At 35.8% G+C, this 17,622-nt stretch overlaps 1 protein-coding gene across 11 annotated transcripts in view; it reads right to left on the bottom strand.

Moving 5' to 3' along the window:
• The window catches only part of LOC126372957 (protein sprint), a 207,538-nt gene that overhangs the window by 85,572 nt on the left and 104,344 nt on the right, over window positions 1–17,622 (bottom strand). For 5 of the 11 annotated variants that reach the window (XM_050018873.1, XM_050018874.1, XM_050018883.1 and 2 more), the window contains exon 1: window positions 7,922–8,183. The exons of the other annotated variants lie outside the window; for them this stretch is intronic. The gene's annotated coding sequence lies outside the window, so the exon portion shown is untranslated. Of the gene's footprint in view, window positions 1–7,921; window positions 8,184–17,622 lie in introns of those variants that run through there. 11 annotated transcript variants of the gene reach the window in all.

Here is a 17,622-nt window from a genome sequence, read left to right as displayed (position 1 = left end):
CCCATTCAAAGGTGGATACTGTCCATTAGAAGACACTAAACCTTGACCTGGTTCGCTGTTTACCCAAGCATAAAAAGTAATTTATTTACACTTACGCTATAACGGACAATGACCATATTTAAAGTCAATGTTATTTATCTAGGCGATGACAAACTCTCAATAGGCTATTGATAATCAACGAAGACATTGTTCTCAAATGAAACAAAATAATAACATCATTGCCAAAACACCGACCGCGAGTGTATCTCTTCATTTTTGCAAATATCTTTGTAAATAAATAGCTAAAGCGACGTCAATACTTAGAAAGACAGCGCTTAGTTCATGACATAACAGATTTAAGCAAAACTGGGTTAGGCAAACGTACAGGACTGATGACAAACTAGTAATATCCAGTATTCGTGTTTCATTTAGTGTGTGTAAAACGTGGTCTAAAATCACAAGGATTTGGTTGAGCGGCCGCGGACATTCATAATTTTAGTTTCATCCATTCAACCGCTGCCATGTCTGTTGGTTATGTAACATTTGAATAAGGCTGTTGCCAGAGTCGTTGTGTAATGTCCCACTTCAAATGTAATTTGCGCCGGTAGGAACAACATTTGATGGTGATTAGACTTCTCACTGTGAGATCATTTTGGTTGAATAAACAAGGTTTTGTGCAATAAAGGCTACTAAATATCAGACTATTGATTTAAATCAAGTGACGGTAATGGTGATAATATATTTATTATCAAAGATCTTTACAGCTTTATTCTTCAGCTATATCTTTTTTGAAATAATATCATGATATCTACGTCGGGTTTTGGGTCCTTAAATACTTGAATATGAAAATTTCTAAATAAACCATGATTTATGCTTTGTTCACTGGTGCACTTTGTCTTATTTATGATGTATATATTTAATCTAAACAATTAAGACAAAATTACTATTCATGAAAATTCAGCAACCAAAGCACTAAGTAGATACTATAAACAACAAAGTTGGAAATAGCGTGACCAAAGCAAGATACCGGGTTATTCAATATCCATTTGGAACGGTCTATTCACAAAATTAGCCATGCTTCGTGTTGCAATACCTGGCTACTGCACAGCAAACTTCAATGGGCGCAAATTCCAGAATCAGAAATTTTCGTCCGACAAGCAACTCTTAATACTGAATCGTCAAATAAGGTTGACGGAAATCCTCAAAATTCACCCAATGGTGATCCCAAAAAGAACCAATTCGTCTTCAAATCGGAACATGTTTCTCTCTATAGCCTATTTGCATAGGAAATTTCTCTGAGGACCAACTTATTGGGTAAAAGGTCTTCAATGCTTCAACAGATGTACGGTCCTATACTGTAGCAGCGTAAGTATCGATTGTAGTCGCTTCCTTTGACGAAATGTATTCAGAATAAATATGTTTGAATGGGGAAGTTTTTTGGATATTAATATACTTTAACATTATTGTAACTCAAACAATATAGATAGGTTATTTATCATAAAAGTGTTAAATATTGGCAAATTCTTTACTTAAGTAAACTTTAACAGCTTTTTAAACAGATGCAAAATTGTGAAAGGTGTCCAAACAAGTCAAATGCATAAAAAAACTCCTGATCATCTGTCAAGAAGGTGTGTAGGCAGGTGTATCTCAAGTCGATAATAATTGTACTTTTACCGACTGTCCTCGTTAGGGTCGTTAACATTTATAAGAAAAAAAGTCCCTCATGGTATTGGTATGAATTAGTCGAAGCTGTTATATTGTCCGTTGTTAGTAACGGTAGCTGAAAATGTCATGCTATCGACCAGGTTAATAAAAACAATGCCGCAAATAACAACAGAATGAAATTAAGTCACTTAATAGTTCCCCTATAAAAAATAAAGAATAAACAAAAAAATTTCTACTGGATCAATGATAATAGAATATACGCTGCACGAGGAAGATGTTATCTTCACAAAAAGAATGTCAATAGCAACGTGATTCATACTGACGACGGAATGCGATGGGAATCAATCATAAACAAACGCACGTGTGACTTCTACAACAGGTTTTATAGGCACACGATTGATCAGTCATGGCGATTACACTTCTTAGAGACAGTTGAATCGTCCTATATCAGATTAGAATTAGAAGATGCAGCAATGTAGAATTAAAATAACGCGACAGATGAAAAACAGTGTTAGATACATAGACCATTTATTATTTATGTAGAGTTCTAGTTCAAGTTCATAATTTGTTATGCCTAAAGATCCGCAATAGTCCAGTACGTGACAAATGAAACTTAAAACAATCAATGAAAGTTACCTTATTTGTCACTACAGCACGTGTCAACGCCTCAAACAATATTATACAAACAGTTTGTTTCATTAAGCAACAGACAATGCTAATGATTTCAATGTCAGACTGTGCGTGCAGACATGCTATAAATTCATCTGAGCACGGACTACATCTAATATCAAACATGCAAATAGAAATAGTCACAAAAAGTATAAAATATTGTTCATTTTTGGGTCGTACGTAGCACTTTAGCTGAGTGAATGGCATGTATGGCGGCTAGATGGTGTAAAGGGTGATCTATATTCAAGACACGACAGATACAGGAAGGCAAAAGCCACAATGTGTCACGAGACTTCCGAGTCGTGTTCGATATTTCTATTATTGTCGTCGAATTGGCCATAATCGATGTACGAGCAATAGACTATTGTCAATCTGAACCACGTACGTATAGAATTTTAAAAATATTGATAACAGATCTTCAGGAATATATTTATAGGTACTCGTATTTGTATTAGATTGTTCGTTTGGTATCAATTTGAAGTTGTTATCTACCATCCCAAAGAGGCCTTCAAGAATCTGCACAAAAAATATAATTGTGTACACCGACGGTAGAGATAGGAGAGTCGTAAAAAATAAACCCCACTACCGACCTTGACTTGTGCGCGAGCGATTTTTTGCTTTACGCAAAGCTTTTTGGTATGCGTAACATGGTGGGTTCCTCGATTATCGCTTTTTATGGTCTTTTATAGATATGTTTACTTTTAAAAAAGGTTTACAACTAATCATTACGTTCATTTTAATTTATTCCCCGTTGCTAGCAAAATCGTTACGCGATTGGTTTTTTTTTTTTTGAAACGCGTTTCTATGTCTAACGTTACTAAATCTAACATAAATGTAATATTGCTCTTCACACACAGTGCCTTGAATACAAAATCTACTTAACTAATTCAGGCATTGAAATGCATCTCAGGTTAGACAAACAAACAGACTAAGTTGACACTACCAAACGATGCGGGCTTACGATTCACCTTAATGAAACCGCGGTGAATGCTAATATATTGGATCTGGTTACACCTGACTAAAATTATCATAGACAGGATGCTAAATTTAACTTCTTCAAGTCAACCCTTAGTATAGAAATGTCATTTGCAGGATGCTGGTTGGTTTGTCACGGATTAGACATAGAATTTGTCTGGTAATTGATAGAGGCAAGATGCGGGTGACATGGCGCTGGTTAAGATTAATGGTTGTTACGCGAATGTATGCGATTACTGCTATAACTTACGACACAGAAACGATATTCCCACATGTAGACAATGTTCGTAATCAATAGGAGACATGATTTTCCAACTGTTCATAGGAATACTATCATCAAAATGAAAATACGGCTAAGTATAAGATACTATTGCAAAAAGTCTAACAAAAAATCGATACACGTATGCTAATTTCAGATATTGAATAAATTATAACAGCAAAGTAACAAGTGTTAGGTTAAGTGTGCAGTCACAGAAACCATAAAAACTTTCTACGCAATACGATAAAGTATCTTCAGTTTAAATTGCTATATTCTCGCAATTGACAACGTTATTATGATGAAAGTCTAAGATTTGTCATTGTAGGAGCATATTACGAATCAGTTACAGACGTTTTGTCTTCAACCCGGCAAAGCAAATTGCAATTGTGAAATTTGATTGATTTAACAGTATTCTGAAGAAATAAGCAACACTAATAGTATTGCCACACAGATGAATCTAATTAGCATCCTATTGGTGCAATTCCAACTATCAATGTGTGTTAAAATGAAAGGTGTGACTAAATTAACAGCTCTCATTTATAACCATGTTGGCTAATATTATCTAATCGAAATGAAATACAGTAAAAATATAAACTGATTTCTTGCTTTCTTTCCTGTACAGCATAATGTTTTTATTAAAACGATAAACGATCTGAAATCTAATCAATGAGCCAAAGTGTTTTTATTTAAAAAGTCGTCTCCGATAAATGGTAAAAATATCATTAATCAAAGTGAAAAGCTAAATAGAAAAAAAAAAAGAGTTTACGAAGTATAAATTGTTAACGATCCATCTTAAAGGCAAGCATGACGCAGTATTCATTATAAAATCAAGTAAAGAGTACAGGATAAAAATACTAATAAGTTGTCTGGCAATAGCGTATAATCAAGAAAGACGTAAAACAATACTCTCAAATCAAATTTCTAACAAAATAACGGATACTACCCCAAACCTAAATATGGGATCAAAGAGGATAAAACAATATAAATGTGTAACGCAGCATGACACCGATTGATTTCTCCGTAGGGGTCGCACACTTTACTCTCTAATGGCACTTTGCGACAGGCATTTCGTAAAAAAAACTTACAAGATTGAAAGCAGGACCCTCATACAAGTAGGTCACCAAGCGTGGAACATGACGAATCGCTCTCATCATTCTAGAGTGGAGGGGGAGACGAGATAAGACTAGACTTAACCGCCTTTGAGTTTTTGATTAATGAATTCTTCGATGTTGAAAGGGAGGAAAAAACAGCAAGTGATTTTTTTAAGAACAACTTATGTAAGTTGCATGACTGCAGAGGGGCCGCACAGCAACTGTACTCAATTAATATTAAGGAACACCATAGATGGCTAATTATATTCAGCAGACGTTCTAAGAATTTAGGAACGTTGGTGTGCCCTCTATGAAGTAAGACCGCTACGCGCAATATAAGGAGCTGTTGAGAACAATAGCGGCCGTTGTATTTTCCGGAGCAGCCTTAAGCGGCCACATTAGCGAATGTTCCGCTACATACGAGGAGGTAATTAAAAAGCCATGAGGAGAAGTCGTAATGACGATGTAAGAAATTATAATTAGAAACCTTATTAACTTAGTAGTTTAGCTAGTAACAGTAACTCGTCACTTACAAATTGTATTGGTATAGTTTCAGATGAAATTGTAAGTGAAGATAAATATTCCGAAGAAGAATATAATTACGTTTTCGATTGGAGAGACCTGATTGCGGAGTCATGGCATTTCGTAACCACGATCGGGCGCATTCCTCTGTGGCGCCCGCGCCGGTGCAACGCCCCTTAGGATAGACCTGCGTCGTTTACTGATGACATCAGTACATATACGGAGGCTAGAATTCAGCGAACAAAAACTACCAATTAACAAAACGTCAATGTCCACAGTTTTATTCTGTTTTACTTTTTATTCCACTTCGCTAGGTACAATGATCTACTCAATATCTAGACTTCAATAAAGGTTACAAAAAATAAGGTTATCAAAAAAAGGTGGGCGACAACTCTGACGAAAGCACTTATTGAACGAAGGTTAAATCTATGAATCATGCAATGTCAACAGAGACGGCGCTAATTAAACTGCCATTTATCTGGATAAGCAATCGGAGGTAGGAGTTAGGTACGTTTGCTAATTTTAGAAGGATTAGAAGCCGCCTTTGAAGAAATGGCATTAAATGTTATGAGTAAGACGGGAAGTATCTTACAAACCGGAACGTATTGCGAAATTATTGACGAACACGTGCGAAAAGGAGGTCGCTTGCGCAATAGGCAGCAAGCAAGTTATCAAAGATTGTTGCCCTCACTAATGCAACTCAAATATCTGACTCGCGCGCCGTTCTCTAACGGTACTATAGCCAGGCATTCTTCGCCCGCATTGTTTTGGTCAATCTCCATTAGCAAGACGGTAATGGTAGCATTCTTGTGTTCGAATTACCATTTCACGTATGAGATTAGGAATCAAATTCTCAAAAAAAGCGCATAATATATATAGGTACTTATAACTTTGTAATATGAGGTAAGGTGATGAAAGTAGATGTGGTAAGGAGGTGATAAAGCCTTTTGGGTCCATAGTGGGTCTAAATAAATTATTTGAATTTAAATAACCAACACAACACAAGCCCAATTGTGGTAGTCAGAGGTACATGCATTGCAAGATGAACTAAGTAAAGTAACCTCACGTCACCGATCTTTCTGTTGGTAATCAGAAGTTTTTTTATTGAACAGGAGTTCTTTTTATTCAATTCCTTCTAAAGTTCCCAGTAAAACAAAGATAATTACTGAAGCCAGTAACTCAAACAGCAGCTACAAATGTTGTTTTTTCAATGAAACAGCGGAAATGAAAAGAAAAACCGTTAGTTACGTAAAGTGCTTCTTTTTGCCCGAGAAAAATTCAGTAAAATATTTTTCATTGTGATCATTATGTCAAATTGGAAGAAATAAAAACATGTCTGCGCTAATTGGATACAACTCGTTGTTGAATAATAAGAATAAGTAGGGAAGGAAAATAATGAACCAAATAGAGTCGATACAACAAATTTTGAAAAAGCGAAGTGTAATTCGAAAATGAGAATAAATAACTTATATGACATCATTCTCTTTCTAAGTCTGACCCGGTTCACCAGTCTAGCCACATTGCCAGGCGTTGGATCAGGACTACACCTAGGGTCACCCTCTCTGATTTAGAGCCTCCGACTGATCTCCCTGATCAATATCCCTCGCTAATGAAATTGAATAAGAATTGTAAAAAAAAACCTTTTTCCCGATATTATATTTTGTACGACGGATAGAAACTATAAAGTAATAATCGCCAATGAGATTACAAATGAAATATTGCTAATCTGTCACGCGACGAAAAATATCGTCGCAAATCCAAAACATAAAAGGGGAAGGCCAATGTCAACGACCCACGCCCTATGTGCACAACAATGGATACGAAAAAAAGGGGTCCTAAGCCATTATGGACCCAAATCACTGCTTGAATGGTCAACCGAATATTGCTGATATCATATTAAAAGCACGTGGCACGCGCTTCATTCGCAACGATCTAGCTGAACCTGTTCCATTTGATTTGAGCAAGAACGTTAAGATAAAAACATAATTTCTTATGTCATATTAATGTGGTAGCAATGAACCGTACTTTGTATCGCAAAACCCTAAAACCAAGAACCCAAAATCAAATTTGTACCGTATTAAGTATGTACGCTCCATCCAAGGGTTCGGTTAACCAGAGGCTGGGGAGCACCAAGCGATCAATTTCAAGGGCCCCCTCGCCTCGCCTTATATTCAAATCCCTTCTTTGTCTTTCGTATTTCATACAGTCGGTGATTCACAATAAAGTGATCTTGAGCGCCTACTGTGTGTTGCAAGCGGATCAATATAAATGTTTGAGGTTATTAGACTTCGTTTGATCGAATCAAGAATGCACACGCAATGACATAACATTGCAACGTTGTCAACAGCTGCAATTATTATTAACTAATAGCCAGGAAGAACCATCTCTATCATAATGTCACTGTAGAAAGTTACCGCTGCAAATAATTTGTTCAAAGTTCTCAGCACAACGGCTGCTTGATTTGGCCGTTACATTTTGAATATTATTTATGAATATTGGATTGCTTATGCCTAGACATTGTCTTATCTATGTAGTTCAAAAATATGCAATCCTACATAATGCAAGAACTACACTAGCGAAAGTAGATAAAAAATATCAGTACTGATAAAGCAACTCTGTTGATGATTTCATATAAGAACATAAGTAGGTAGGTACCTAATTGAAAATAATCAATTTGTTTACGTCTTTTAGAGTAGCAATATAATAAATGATTCAAGCAGTAATAAAATCAAGCTAAAGTAAAATAAAAGTGAATACGTACTACAATAACAAAACAATTCAAAAATCACTGAGCGAAACGAAAACACAACATTGCAAAAAATAAGTAAACGAAGCACAATTTGGAACTGTGTAAAGTAGTCGAGAACTTTACCGGTCAAAGCGCGAACTTTCTCAAACACTTCATGCACATACCGACGACAATATCAAATTTTCACGTGAAATTTGATATGTGTACTATGTTTCGTGATCGGAACGCGAGGCAATGAAAACGCGACGCGCGGCGCGACGACCGGGCTACAACTGACGGCCGGCGACTGCCGCTGCCTGTCTCGGTCGCACTCCACTACGCATGCCCGGAATCATAACCCTTCGTTTCCACAACCATTCCCATTTTCAAAAAATTATCCCAAAACTCATTCACTTGATTCCCTTCAAAAAGACTTTGACATTTTATCACATCTTTTTATTCAAATTGCCAGGTTTCCGATGAGGTTGCTGCCGAGTAAGAAAGAGATGGAGCTGAATCTACAGACAAGGTCGATCGTGATTGTATTGCAACATCGCCTGCAGCGAGCAGTTCAAGTTTTACACCTGGTTTTTAAAGATTTAAAGTTTCCTTGCACTGGAAAGATGATCTGATCCAGATTTAAATATTGAAAAAGTCGTTTTTGCTCATGAATCTTATCTAAATATGGTGTAGGTATTATAAAAGGTAAGTGAAACGTAGCGCTGCCTATTGTTATTACTGCATTGTTTTTGATTGGAAATGTAGTTTTAACTGCAATTGCTCTATTTGCAGCATTGAGATGTCAAGTTTCTTGTTATGTATGTAGAAGTGATTTTGCTATTTAATATTCAGTGTAACAGCCTATTGTCTTCAAGAGGATTAACTTTCATTAGTGGTCGCATATTTCCTAACTTTCACTTCGATGACATATATGGAGGCATTGAAAGTGAACATAGTTGCTGGCTTATTACAATACACAATAGGTATAACATCTGTGGGACACTTTTGACATATACTTTCGTGTGATTCAGAGAGATTCATCGTTATTATTTGTTCTAATGCGTCATTGTTTTTATAGAAATAAGTTGTTTCATTATGTCAAACGTAATGGCAGTAGTGTTTATCTGTGACTTAGATAACGTATCAGCTATCAACAGTAACAACCTAATTGATAATAATAGATTCTAATAATCGTTCCAATATTACATGACTCCTTTTTTAACACACACACACACTCTTAATTTTGTTTTGGGTTATCCTTAGAATGTAGAGTTCACCAGTAAAAAAACCCATTTCTCTGTTATCTTCAACGACATCAATGCTAATTGGAGGAATGCAATCAAGCCAGTCACCTCCAAAGAGGCTAGAGAATATGATTAACGTTGCTTTTTTATGTGACTGTAGATATGCCGTATATGGGATTAACTACTTGGCTTGAGAATTGGCATGATGAACGCTGCCAACAGTGCTGACCGGTAGGTATGTGATATCATTTTCAATCTTTCAGTTTTCTTTAAGTTGCCTGAATAAGATCACGTTTAGACTGTGATGCGCCTTCTATAAATACAAATTTATTTATTGCAATCAAAACAAACATTAAAATAAACAATCATAATCAGTTATGTGGTACATGCAATAAGCGGTCTTATTTCTAAGGTAGCACCGCTCCAACAACGCTGCGCTAAGTTTTTATTTTTGTATATTAATAACTTATTTTACTGTATGTGCTTCCCTCAATCAGTGTTTGTCGCTATCGACCCGCTCGGGTCGATTAATTCTTTCAAATATTTTTTCCTCTCAGACGACGCCCTGAGCCGAGGTTCGCGCCCAACTGGGCACCCTCAGGCCTGTTGTCTTAAACGTTGTACCGAGTGAGAGCTTTCAGCGCTCCCCGTTTGTCCGGCCAAGTAGTTAATGCCATTTGTGGCAAATCTACAATAAGTCACGTCAAAAAAATATGTATTTGGAATTTAATATGTTCGAAGTCACCTTTTTCCAAAATTCTTCCGTAAAGACTGCAATTTAACTAAGTACGTAAATGATTGCAGTATCTCTGTGAATAATAATAATAAAATCTAAGACAACGAGTACCATAATAAACACAAGACTGATACAGCAAGCTTTGAAAGTAACCAGGAACGAATTGGCATTGAACAACCTGTTTTACCGGAGTTGAAACACAATACAATATTACTTAATAGTTACAAGCATTATATACGTAGCTATTGTCTTGTGTCAAGATACGCTAAGTAAGGTCGATGACCTTATGTATTTTAATAACGAAATTGATGTAAATTATAATTACAAAAACGTAAAACATGTTAATCATAAATATGTTTTATTTTAAGTTTAAAGTCTCGAATCGCAGTTTATGGTACACATTAATGTCATGAAATGAAGACAATTACGGCTTGATAAGTTAAATTTATAATAAGACACAACATGACGAAATATAGCTAGCAAATTATGCTAAAAGATAGATCAAACTGTCTGTAATTAAGTAATATAATATTATATGTACTGGCATTACAGTGAAATACTCAGTCGTACACAATTAGATTCGATGCCTATCATTTTTTACGATGAACAGGTATTATACTATAAGTGGATACAACGTATTATACCAAACACCAAACTTCATTTCGAATTAACTAGGAATCTATATCTATTTGTCTAATATAACGAGAATATACCCTCATTTATGTACTTAATGTGTTTGGCAAGACAAACAACAACCAAACGCTGTTCTGCAAATATATCAAAGGTTTCGCGGTACGATACGTGCAGACTTTGGGGCTTTGAACACTTGAACATCTCGTTAACTTTGTTACTAGATATCAACTAATATAAAATTGGTAGTTGAAATGTATTAAATTCAAATTAAAAAATATCTTTATTCAGTAGGTAACATAGTTACACTTTGAATCGTCAATTTTTACATAACGAACGTCTCATCCGCTAAAACTACTGCAGCTTCTCACAACCTGTATAGTCGGGGAAAAGAATTACCACTACACATTACTACTACTATTCTAAAGTCTAGACATTGAATAACACCTCCTACGTAATTATGTTGGAATTGGAAACCATTTATTGTTCATTGAATTCCAGAATTTCATTCTTGACATAAAGGTGAAATCCAGGTGACTTTTCCATTCGCAAAAGTTCATATTTCGCGGAGTTTCTGTCGAAGTATTACGCTGCCAGTAAATAAATAGAAAAGTATATTCATACAACCTCTCGTGTTTGCATTAGCTCGGCAAACAGCGGGGTAAAGAGCGGAAACATTATTACAACTCAGCTTCCCCTATTACCCTATCCTTCTCTACAAACGACAGTTATTCACTAACCCTTAAATCGCAATCCATTACTAACTCTGGCCCTTTCATTCCGTTACGGAGTGGTAAAAAAGCAGCAATGGCAACGTGTTTAAGAGATTTGGAACAAATTCGAAACAAATGCTTGCAATATACGAGTTTGGTCGAAAAGTACGCTCTTGAAACATAAGCCGAACTTTATTTAAGCTCCTACGATTTGGATATTAAAGTTAATCGAACCGTAAACACTTGACTGCGAGTGGTATTAAAAAAGATAAAAATTGGATTTTGGATTGTTATTTATTTATTTATTTATCAATTTATTGTTATTTTGGAGTATTATTTATTATTAGATCGTAAGTCAAGTTACTCTGTGATAATAAAAATAGTTATAGATTTCTGAAGAGAGCGATGAGGTTTTACGAGGAGTAAGAAATATAGAAAAAACATACATCCTGGAAATTGCTCATCATGCCAAAGGTACTAAAAAGAAAATTACAAGTGTTTATTAAAACTATCAATAATACTGGATGTTAATGTTCCTACGTACAAAGGAGTAATACTTTTAGAAAGAAAGTAAAATTGGATCCAGAATACAATAAGAATATTTCTATTTACTTGCGTCACTACTATTCCCTAAGCATTGCGTCACTGTTGGCACAATTCATAGACGTTACCTCGTTCTGGGCATTATCATAAATCGACATAGAGTCATAAAGCGATAAATATGCTGTAAAACCATAAACGGAGGCAGCGAATTGTCGCATAAATTGTAGGAAATTGGCCCACTTTGCTACAACTATTGTCAACGAATTGCTGTCGACAAAGAAACGCTATTTTTTTATGGCCGAACTGCGTAGTGGAAAATTAGAACGCCTACCCATAAAAAGTGTAGCAGTAATGGAGAAAACGTGAAAATGCTTTTATTTAAAAATAAAAACTTTAATGACAGAAATAGTGAAGTAGATATAGAAGGAATTTCGGCTTGTTAAGAAGAAAATGCATTCATATTTTGTATCAAACTTGAAAGCTACTGTAGAAAAGCCATAGACGTTGTACGTGCTCATTTGATCTAAAATACTTATGTATTATTTAGTACCCTCCACTGTCCTCCCCTTTTCTACTTTCCGTTCAGAAAACACAAAATCATAAGACAATTAAAATGTTTACTAAAACACCACAACGGTGTTCTTTAAATTTTCTTTTTTTACGATTTTAGAGTTTTATAAATTGTAAAAAGTAGCGCGCGCTAGCCTTATCGACGGTAGGTTTGTTATTCCCTCTAACTAATTTATTGTTACTTACTTCATAAACTACAAAACGGATCACACATTACGTCGTCGAGTATGCCTATCTCATACTCATAAAACGCTAATCTACGAGGCGGTAGTATAAATTAATTCGGTATAATTAATTATCAGAACTAGCGGGTCGTGATTAATACCGAGTGTGTCTAACTCGGTGATGTGGTACGTACATTATACGTCGATGCATTAAGCCGTTAGACGGTAAGGAAATTATTATCTGATGCATGGATGTATTGTACGGATAGGATCTGACATGAATGACTCGAGCAAATGGGTATGGTAGTGATGTAGAAAATGTTATGCATTGTGCAAAATTATTAGGTAGTAATACGTTACGGATAGACCGAAATACAGGGTGTTAGTGACATCGTAACGAAATAATGAGGGGGATTATTCAGATCATGATTCTGAGTAGTAATCAAGTGGAATTTTCCGTCGCAAAAGTATGGAACTGAAAAATAATTAAAAAAGAAACACTCCAATTTTCACTAACTTTTCGACTGGAAATTCCACTTGATATCAACTCAGAATCATGGTCTGAATGCCCTGTATAATTCAAAGAATAAACGAAAAGGTACCTATAAGTTACCATCATATTTGTAACATAAATGATCTAAATGGACTTGTTATAATAACAAGTAAGTAATTGAAATAGGTACTCCCACCAACTCAATACAGACAGAAAAAATTAAATCCTCTAAGTATCTGAAGCTCATGAACAAAATAATAAAAGCCCATTCAAACTTAATACAAAATCAATACAGCAAAATCTCTCAGGGGCGGACGAAATTAAATATCGTTGAAACAATTGGGTAAAGAATTTGCTATAAATTAATGGATCTAATGAAGGGGAGTATAAATTATTTTTAAGTGGCGAGTCCACCCCAGCGGTCCATTGATTTTAACGCGAGACAGATTATGGGACGCTCAGTGCTGTGACCGAAAACCCATTGATGGTACTTTACTTATGGACCAGACTGATAAATGGACCTCCTGTACATGATTGCTGATTATTTAAAAAATAAAATCGAACGTCGTCGTCGCGTCGTGTCGGTAAATGTGGACAAACAAACAGATTTTAAAAGTTTAACAATAGGTTCTGGGACTTTATATTATGTTTAAGTCTGCGAGGACTTCAAATATGAATTAAGTACTATTATGACGCTGCTGCCCCCACCGACTTACCTATATTTTTTAAATATAATAAATCTACAAAAATTACCCCTTCACAGTTTTATTATAGTACTACAGATACAATAACATACATACATAAACTCACGCCTATAAATTGGAGAAGACCTTAGAAAAGGTTTAATACGATCTACTCTGAACTTGCGTGCGTGTATGAAGCGATTGATAAATGTGGAGGAAGCAAGAGAAATGTGTCAGGATCGAAGCAAATGGAATTCTATAGTCTCTGCTTACCCCGGTCAGATACAATAACCAACGAGACAATTAAGTTACTCGGAAGCTAAGACGCCTGGTGGCAGTAAAGATAGTTTTAATTTAGCCAATTCCCTCTTCAACTGCTTTAATAAGATCGAGTCTGCGAGTTGAGCAAAGAAAGCTACAATTAGCCATGCGCAGGCGACGAGCTGATTGTATAGCCAGAGCCACTATAAATTATATTAACTACTTGACAATACTGTCCGTAGGGATAAAGTTCTGGAATTGACTTCTATTATTGAAGAGGTAAAGAGAAGAAATCCACGTATGTTTTGTCTTTTACCTTGTTTCTATAATACCATAAAACGTTCAAACAAAGGGATTTATAACAACTAATTAATTTGTTACTTTTATAGACATGTTCATCCATAAAATATTTTTTAGTCTAGTTTCACACTTGCTTATTTTGATCCTGAAACTGAGTAAACCTGTAAGAAATTAGGCAATGACAATAATTGTATTGTTCTTGTGATATGTTAAAATATATTTTGAAATTATACCTCTATATTCATGCTTAGGACCACGTCATATTTAAAGAAAATAATATACAGGGTATTAGTGACATCGAAACGAAAACTTTGAGGGATGATTCAGGCCATGATTCCGAGTTGATATCAAGTGGAATTTTCCGTCGCAAACACGCATTTTCTGGGTAAGCTCGTTCCAACGTCGATCTCTTCTTCTCCTCGTGAAAGAACGAAGTCAAGAACAAACCCATTTTAATTTAAAAAAAAATCTCAGAATCATGGTTAGAATCATCCCCCTTAGTATTCGTTACGATGTCACTAACACCCGGTATAACAATACTTTCAATGAAATGGACAGATGCAATAAAATTAAAATTCAACAAATAAATTCAAGGAACGTGCCTTCCAAACACCATACATCTGTGTAAGTCGTAGTTCCCGCTTAGAATATTAAGTTAGCCGATACAATCTGCGGAACGACGCTTTTGTTACCTGAGAGATATGCAATTAATTGTGGTAGGTACCCATTTGTAATATGTATGATTTTTGTATGCATCGTCATCATCAGCCCATTAACGTCCCCACTGCTGGGGCATGGGCCTTCCGTATGGATGGATAGGGAGATCGGGCCTTAAACCATCACGCGGACCCTGTGCGGATTGGTGGTTATTAACGACTGCTTATGCAGCCGGGACCAAGGGCTTAATTTGCCTTCCGAAGCACGGAGGAGCTCGAGATGAAAACTTTTTTTTTGTGGTCACCCATCCTATGACCGGCCTTTGCGAAAGTTGCTTAACTTCAACAATCGCAGACCGAGCGCGTTTACCGCTGCGTCACCGAGCTCCTCTTTTATATGCATATCACTAACTAACTACCACTAGCATTATGCATTTATGCTAGTGGTAGTTAGTTTTACTTATGCAGGAGTTGCATACCTATGCCTTGTCATCAGACCTCATTCATCTTTTCCACAGCGTTCTTTTCAATTTAAATATTTCTTCTTGTGAGTTTCCCTAAGCACGAATAAGTGTAAAAAAAGGACCAGCTAAACAAATGTACCGTACTCAAAAACATACCTTTACGCTGCATTACTTGTAACGCGGGTACACAGGAACAATTCAGAACTCTCTTCACTTCTGATACTCCTCACACATATATGAGTACCAGTAAAGAATAATACCCACATAAAAATACTTACTTAGGTTCTTTTGTGGATTGGAAATGAATAAACAACATAGAACACATTCCGCTGCCTGCCCGGGCATGTCGTAAAATCCGACAGAGGGATGTCCATTCTAAGATAATGGACAATATATTATGGTAGTTCCCAACTAGTCAAATCAGTTACTTTTTACTAAACGTCAAAACTATAGAATTTATACATACATACAAACATAAACTCACGCCTATTTCCCACCGGGGTAAGCAGAGACTATAGAATTCCATTTGCTTCGATCCTGACACACTTCTCTTGCTTCCTCCACATTCATCAATCGCTTCATACACGCACGCCGGTTCAGAGTAGATCGTATTGAACCTTTTCTAAGGACATCTCCAATTTGGAATAGAATTTATATTATGAAAAAGCAACCTGTGACGTCGTAGAATAACGTGACAAAATGTCGCACTTACCTATACGTATTACATGTTTCTTTATAATAATTCAAAAATAAGTTAAATAAAAAAAAAAGTAAACGTGCCTTTATTTAGTAATCAGAATTTTATAATCTTTGACCAAGGAAACTACCCAGTTATGGACGATGATAGGTTTAATCTCTTGTCATCATACAGTTTAATAAGTATCCAATTTCGTATCAACAGTGGCTGCATCTTGTCTTTGATTACTTGTGGCTCTGCCCATCCCTTTAGGGATTACCGGCGTCAGTTTATATAATGTAAGTATGTGTGTAAACTTACGAACGTTGTATCTGCTGCTGCTTTGTAAAAATATTTACCTGGAAATAACAAACCTAGATAAGTTACACGTCAATATGAACAAATATTATTGAGTCAAACCATAAATATAAGTAAAATGAAACAAGCTATAATATACTTTTCTCCTTTTAAATTAATCCACTATAATATCACAACAGAATCAATAAGCAACGAACGCAACGTCTCAACCTCAACCGAACAAAGCGCCTAGTATTTAGACAATAGCAACGGATGAACTAAACGGAACCGCTATAAACTTTCACAAGGCGCGGCAACTTGTAACATAATTTCAAATCTTTTTTAAAACTCCAAAGATAACATGTAAGAAACCTCATAATATCGGAACTTTCCAGACTAATCGAGTTATACAGCTGAAGATGTAGGCGCATTTGAAAAAAATGTCGCAAAAGTCGTTAAAGTCCTAAGTCGCGTTTAATTAATGCTGTCGAGAGCTGGTCACGGGGTGATGAGGGGGTACTCGTACACTTGGAAAAAATAATAATGAGTAGGAAAGTTGGAAAGAACTCCCCCTTATCTTTTAGTCCAGCCAACTGAATGCCAAGTTCCAATTTTAAATTTATTTCGCGTCGCTGTTGTCTAACTTATTTGCTTTTTTTCCGTGTCCCTAATAATACGGTGGTGCTACCTATTACCGCGACATAGATATATCGTTATTATGTACTTACGTTTATCTTCTTAAAACTCATCCGTAGCGTTAAACATAGTTCGATAACATTTTCGAACTCCATTGTAGGTTATGACAATGTTTATTGACGAAATTATGACGAGAAATTTTCCTTTGCGAACTTCCACCGTTTTGCTTTTAGTGTTAAAATCTATGAAATTGGGTAAATTGGCTTGAACAATCTGATGGCATCCACTTTGACTTAGCGACTCATGAAGATTGATCAATGGATGCCGTCTTCATCAATTTACTTCGCGAAAGTAGGTCGAGTGCTTTGTTGAGTGAACATTTCGCGAAATTGACACAAGATTTGCTACTGGAACGTCGCTAATATAAAGGCAATCTTTATTTACATACATAAACTCACGCCTATTTCCAACCGGGGTAAGCAGAGACTATGGAATTCCATTTGCGTCGATCCTGACACACTTCTCTTGCTTCCTCCACATACGCGTAATAAAACTTTGAAAAAAGTTTCTAAGGAATTATAAACAACGGAAAAGCGCTTTTGATAAGATTAACTTTATTTACGATTTTCATGAAACAAAATGTGCATAATAAAATTTAATCAGAACTT

This window comes from Pectinophora gossypiella, chromosome 15, assembly GCF_024362695.1.
Source record: "Pectinophora gossypiella chromosome 15, ilPecGoss1.1, whole genome shotgun sequence".
Lineage (NCBI taxonomy): Eukaryota > Metazoa > Arthropoda > Insecta > Lepidoptera > Gelechiidae > Pectinophora > Pectinophora gossypiella.
Note: the sequence above shows the minus strand (reverse complement) of the source record. Positions and strands in the feature narration are given on the sequence as shown.